Genomic DNA, 6,787 nt, shown 5'->3' on the forward strand with positions numbered 1-6,787 from the left:
GGATATCATGCTTGGCAGAGTGCAGGGTCAGCGGAAAAGAGGAAGACCCTCAACGAGGTGGATTGACACAGTGGCGTCAACAATGAGCTCAAGCATAACAACGATTTTGAGGATGGCTCAGGACCAGGCAGTGTTTTGTTCTGTTGCCCACAGGGCCGCTATGAGTCAGAGCCGACTCGACGGCACCTAACAACAGCAACAACATCCTGCAGCCTTGATAAATTCACTTACTAGCTCTATAGGGTGTTCTTTGAAGATTCCATTGGATTTTCTAAATAGATAATTGTGTCATATGTGAATAAGGACAGTATTAATTCTTTCTTTCCAATCTGCATGCCTTTTATTCATTTATTTGTTTATTTATGTATGTATAATTAAAATATTTTATTGTGTTTTTGGTGAAAGTTTACACAGCAAATTAGGTTCCCATTTAACAATTTCCACACAATTTTTTCAGTGACATTAGTTACGTTTTTCACAGTGGGTCAACTTTCTCATTATTTCTACTCTGATCATTCTGTTTTTAGAAATGTGGTTTCCTTGCGCCCTTGCCTTCTCATCTTTGCTTTTGCGTAAATGTTGACCATTTGGTCTCATATAGATGATTTTCTAAAGAAGCACAGTACTCACAGGTGATATTGTTTATCTTATGAACCAATTTGTTATTTAGCTAAAACACAACCTCATGGAATATTTTGGTTCAAGGTTTAAAGAGTATTTCAAGGCAATAGTCTTGGGAAGTCCTCCAGCCTCTCCAGTGCAGTAAGTCTGGACTTTTTAAGAATTTGAGTTCTATTCTACATTTTGCTTCCATTCTATCAGCATCTACCTATTGTGTTCCAGATCAGGACAGTCAATAGTGGTAGCCGGACACTATCTAGTTCTTCTGGTCTCAGGTTAGACAAGCTTGTGATTTGTGTAGACTGTTAGTCCTGTGGACTAGTTTCTTCTCTGAGCCTTTGGTTTCCTTCTTTCTCTTTTACTCTGGATGCGTAGAGACCAATAGTAGTGCCTTATATATAGCCTTTCACAAGCTTTTAAGACCCCAGATGTTACTCACCAAGCTAAGATGTAGAACACAAACTTTATAGAGTGTATTATGTCAATTGAATGAGTTGTCCCACAAGACTATGGTCCTAAGCCCTCAGACCCCATGAACCAATCCCACAAGGTGTTTGGTTAAGTCTAAGAGGTATCCTGTTTGTGCCTCCTAAGTGCTTTATTGCATGTCATTGTTACATACCATTGAGTCGGTTGTGACTCATAGCGACTCTACATACAACAGAACAAACACTGCCCAGTCCTACGCCATTCTCATAATCATTGCTATGTTTGAGGCCATTGCTGCAGCCACTGTGTCAATCCATCTTATTGAGGGTTGTCATGAATAGTCCCCCAGGCATCTGTCAGTTTGTCATACTGTGGGGGCTTGTATGTTGCTGTGATCCTGGAAGTTATGCCACTGGCATTCAAATACCAGCAGGGTCACCCATGGCAGATTGGATTCAGCAGAGCTTCCAGGCTAAAACAGACTAGGAAGAAGGACCCAGAGGTCTATTTCTGAAAAGAATTAGCCAGTGAAAACCTTATGAATAGTAGCAGAACATTGTCTGATACAGTGCCAGAAGATGAGTCCTTCAGGTTGGAAGGCACTCAAGACACAACTGGGGAAGAGCTGCCCCTTCAAAGTAGAGTCAACCTTAATGATGTGGATAGAGTTAAGCTTTTGGGACCTTCATTTGCTGATGTGGCATGACTCAAAATAAGAAGAAACAGCTACAAATATCCATTAATATTCAGAACCTGAAATGTACGAAGTATGACTGTAGGAAAATTGGAAATAGTCAAAAATGAAATGGAACACATAAAGATCAATAACCTAGGCATTAGTGAGTTGAGATGGACTAGTATTGGTCATTTTAAATCCAACAATCATGCGGTCGACTATGTCAGGACTGACAACTTGAAGAGGCATGGCATTGCATTCATTGTCAAAAAAGAACATTTCAAGATCTATCCTGAAGTACAACACTGTCAGGGATAGGATAATGCCCATATGCTTACAAGGAAGACCAGTTAATATGACTGTTATTCAAATTTATGCACCAATCACTAATGCATCTTCCAAAGATGAAGAAATTGAAGATTTTTACTAACTTCTGCAGTCTGAAATTGATTGAACATGCAATAAGGATGCATTGATAATTACTGGTGATTAGAAAGTGAAAGTTGAAAACAAAGAAGGATCAGTAGCTGGAAAACATGGCCTTGGCGATAGAAATGATGCCAGAGATCACATGATTGAATTTTGCAAGACCAACGACTTCATTGCAAATACCTTTTTTCACCGACATAAACGGTGGCTATACACATGGACCTCGACAGATGGAATGCACAGGAATCAAATAGACTACATCTATGGAAATAGACAATGGAAAAGCTCAATATCATCAGTCATAACAAGGCCAGGGGCTGACAGTGGATCAGACCATCAATTACTCATATGCAAGTTTAAGTTGAAACTGAAGAAAATCAGAACAAGTCCATAAGAGCCAAAGTAAGACCTGAATTTAGAGACCACCTCAAGAATAGATCACAAAAGTTGTGGAATGACATCAAGGACAGCATACATGAAGAAAGCAAGAGGTCATTAAAAAGACAGCAGAAAAAAAAAAAAAAAAGACCTAAATGAATGTCAGAAGAAGCTCGGAAACTTGCTCTTGAATATCAAGTAGCTAAAGCAAAAGGAAAAAATGATGAAGTAAAAGAGCTGAACACAGTATTTCAAAGGGCAGCTGGAGAAGACAAAGTAAAGTATTATTATGACATGTGCAAACACCTGGAGATAGAAAACCAAAAGAGAAGAACGTGTTCAGCATTTCTGAAGCTGAAAGAACTGAAAAAAAATTCAAGCCTCGAATTGCAATACTGAAGGAATTCTACAGGGAAAATATATGACACAGGAAGCATCAAAAGAAGATGGAAGGGATACACAGAATCACTATACCAACAAGAACTGGTCGATGTTCAACCATCTCAGGAGATAACTTATGATCAGGAACCAATGGTACTGAAGGAAGAAGTCCAAGCTGCACTGAAGCCATTGGCAAAAAACAAGGTTCCAGGAACTGAAAGAATACCAATGGAGATGTTTCAACAAAAGATGCCGCTCTGGAAATGCTCACTCATCTATGCTAAGCAATTTGTAAGACAGCTACCTGGCCAACTGACTGGAAGAGATTTATGCCTATTCCCAAGAAAGCTGATGCAACAGAATACAGAAATTATCAACCAATATTAGTAATATCACATGCAAGCAAAATTTTGCTGAAGATCATTCAAAAGCAGCTGCAGCAATATAATGACAGGGGACTGCCAGAAATTCAAGCTGGATTTAGAAGAGGACATGGAACCACAGATATCATTGCTGTTATCAGATGGATCCTGACTGAAAGCAGAGTATATTGGAAAGATGCTTACCTGTGTTTTATTGACTATGTTAAGGCATTTGACTGTGTGGATCACAACAAATTATGGATAACATTGCAAAGAATGGGAATTCTGGAACACATAATTGTGCTCATGAGAAATCTGTACATGGATCAAGCGGCAGTCGTTTGAACAGGACAAGGGAATATTCCATGGTTTAAAGCCAGGAAAGGTGTGCGTCAGGGTTGTATCCTTTCACCATACCTATTTAATCTGTATGCTGAGGAAATAATCTGTGAAGCTGGACTATATGAAGAAGAATGGGCACCAGGATTGGAGGAAGACTCAGTAACAACCTGCGTTATGCAGATGACACAACCTTGCTTGCTGAGAGTGAAGAGGACTTGAAGCATTTACTGATGAAGATCAAAAACCACAGCCTTCAGTATGGATTACACCTCAACATAAAGAAAACAAAATACTCACAACTGGACCAGTAAGCAACATCATGATAAACAGAGAAAAGATTAAGGCTGTCAGGGATTTCATTTTACTTGGATGCATGGTCAACGCAGTCAAGAAATCAAAAGACATATTGCATTGGGCAAATCTGTTGCAAAAGACCTCTTTAATTTGTTGAAAAGCAAAGATGTCTCCTTGATCACTAAGGTGTGCCTGACTCAATTCATGGTGTTTTCAATTGCCTCATGTATCTGCAAAAGCTGGACAATGAATAAGGAAGACCAAAGAAGAATTGACATTTTTGAATCGTGGTGTTAGCGAAGCATATTGAATATACCATGGACTGCCAAAAGAATGAATGAACCTGTCTTGGAAGAGTGCATTCAGAATGTTTCTTAGAAGCAAGGATGGTGATACTGTGTCTCACATACCTGGGACATGTTATCAGGAGGGATCAGTCCCTGGAGAAGGACGTCTTACCTGGTAAAGTAGAGGGTCAGTGAAAAAAAGGAAGACCCTCAATGAGATGATTGACACAGTGGCTGCAACAATGGGCTCAAGCATAGCAATAATTGTGATGATGGCACAGGACCGGGCAGTGTTTTTTTCTGTTGTGCATAGGGTTGCTACGAGTTGGAACCAACATGATGGCACCTAACAACAACACAACATGGATTCAACTGTGTCCCCCGAAAATATGTATCAACTTGGTTAGGCCATGATTCCCAGTATTGTGTGGTTGTCCTCCATTTTGTGATTGTAATTTTCCTGTGTGTTCTAAATCCTAATGTCTACCTGTGGTTAATGAGGCAAGATTAAATTGTATTAAAGAGGATTAAGGTGGGATTATAACATGCTTACTAAGGTCACATCCCTGATCCAATGTAAAGGATGTTTCCCTGGGGAGTGGCCTGCACCACCATTTATCTTACAAGAGATAAAAGGAAAGGGAAGGGAGCAGAAAGTGGAGACCTCATACCACCAAGAAAGCAGCGCCAGGAGCAGAGTGCATCCTTTGGACCTGGGGTTCCTTCGCCCGAGAAGCTACTTGACCAGGGGAAGATGGACGACAAAGACCTTCCTCCAGAACCGACAGAGAGAGAAATTCTTCCCTTGGAGCTGATGCCCTGAATTTGTACTTGTAGCCTACTAGACTGTGAGAGAATAAATTTCTCTTTTTAGAAGACATCTACTTGTGGTATTTCTGTTACAGCAGCATTAGATGACCAAGACAATGGTCTTCCTCTTTTTCAATGACCCTGTACTTTACTAAACATGATGTCCTACTCCAGGGATTGATCCCTCCTGATAATATGTCCAAAATACATGAGATGACTTCATAACCTACTACACAGCTACAGTAGTCAAAACAGCCTGGTACTGGTACAATGACAGATATATTGACCAATGGAACAGAATTGAGAAGCCATCTACAGTCACCTGATCTTCGACAAGGGCCCAAAGTCCAATGAATGGGGAAAAGACAGCCTTTTTAACAAGTGGTGCTGGCAAGTCTGATGCTCATTCGCAAAAAAAATTAAACAGGACCATATCTCACGCCATACGCAAAAACTAACTCCAAATGGATCTAAGACCTAAATGTAAAACCAAAAACTGTAAAGATCATAGACAAAAAAAATAGGATCAATGCTAGAGGCCCTAATACGCAGCATTAGCAGGAAACACACAAACTCCAGAAGATAAACTAGATAACTGGGACCTCCTAAAAATTAAGGAAACCCTGGTGGCGTAGTGGCTAAGTGCTACGGCTGCTAACCTAAAGGTCGGCAGTTCAAATCCACCAGGCACTCCTTGGAAACTCTATGGGGCAGTTCTACCCTGTCCTATAGGGTCACTACGAGTCAGAATCGACTCGACGGCAACGGGTTTGGTTTTTTTGGTTCTAAAAATTAAACACTTATGCTCATCGAACAACTTCACCAAAAGAGTAAACAGGGAATCTACAGATTGGGAAAAAATCGGGGGCTATGACAAATCCGACAAAGATCTGATCTATAAAATCTACAGGAAAATCCAACACCTCTACAACAAAAAGAGAAATAATCCAATTAAAAAATGGGCAAAAGAACAGACGCTTCACCAAAGAAGACATTCAAACGGCTAACAGACACGTGAGGGAATGCTCACAATCACTAGCAATTAGGGAAATGCAAATCAAAACCACAGTGAGATACTATCTCACCCCCGGCATTACTGGCACGAATAAAAAAAACAGAAAATAACAAATGTTGGAGAGACTGCGGGGAGATTGGAACTCTGATACACTGCTGGTGAGAATACAAAATGGTATAATCATTTTGGAAAACGATGTAGTGCTTCCTTAGAAAGCTAGAAATAGAAATACCTTCTGATTCAGCAATCCCACACCTAGGAATATATCCTAGAGAAATAAGAGTTGTCACACGAATAGACATATGCACACCCATGTTCATTGCAGCCCTGTTCACAACAGCAAAAAGGTGGAAACAACCTAGAAGCCCATCAACAGATGAATGGATAAACAAACTATGGTACATACACACAATTGAATACTGCATAATGATACCGAACAATGAAGAATCTTCGAAGCATCTCACAACATGGATGAATCTGGAAGGCATTATGCTGAGTGAAATAAGTCAATCACAAAAGGACAAATATTGTATGAGACCACTACTATAAAAACTCATGAAAAGGTTTACACACAAAAAGAAACCATCTTTGATGGTTACAAGGGAGGGGAGGCGTGGGGATGGAAAAACAGTAAATAGACAATAGGTAAGTGGTAACTTTGGTGAAGAGTAAGACAGTACACAATACTGGGGAAGCCAGCACAACTTGTCTGAGGCAAGGCCAAGTAAGCTCCATGGACACATCCACACTCCCTGAGGGATCG

The sequence above is a fragment of the Elephas maximus genome, chromosome 23 (genome assembly GCF_024166365.1).
Source record: "Elephas maximus indicus isolate mEleMax1 chromosome 23, mEleMax1 primary haplotype, whole genome shotgun sequence".
NCBI classification, from domain to species: Eukaryota; Metazoa; Chordata; class Mammalia; order Proboscidea; family Elephantidae; genus Elephas; species Elephas maximus.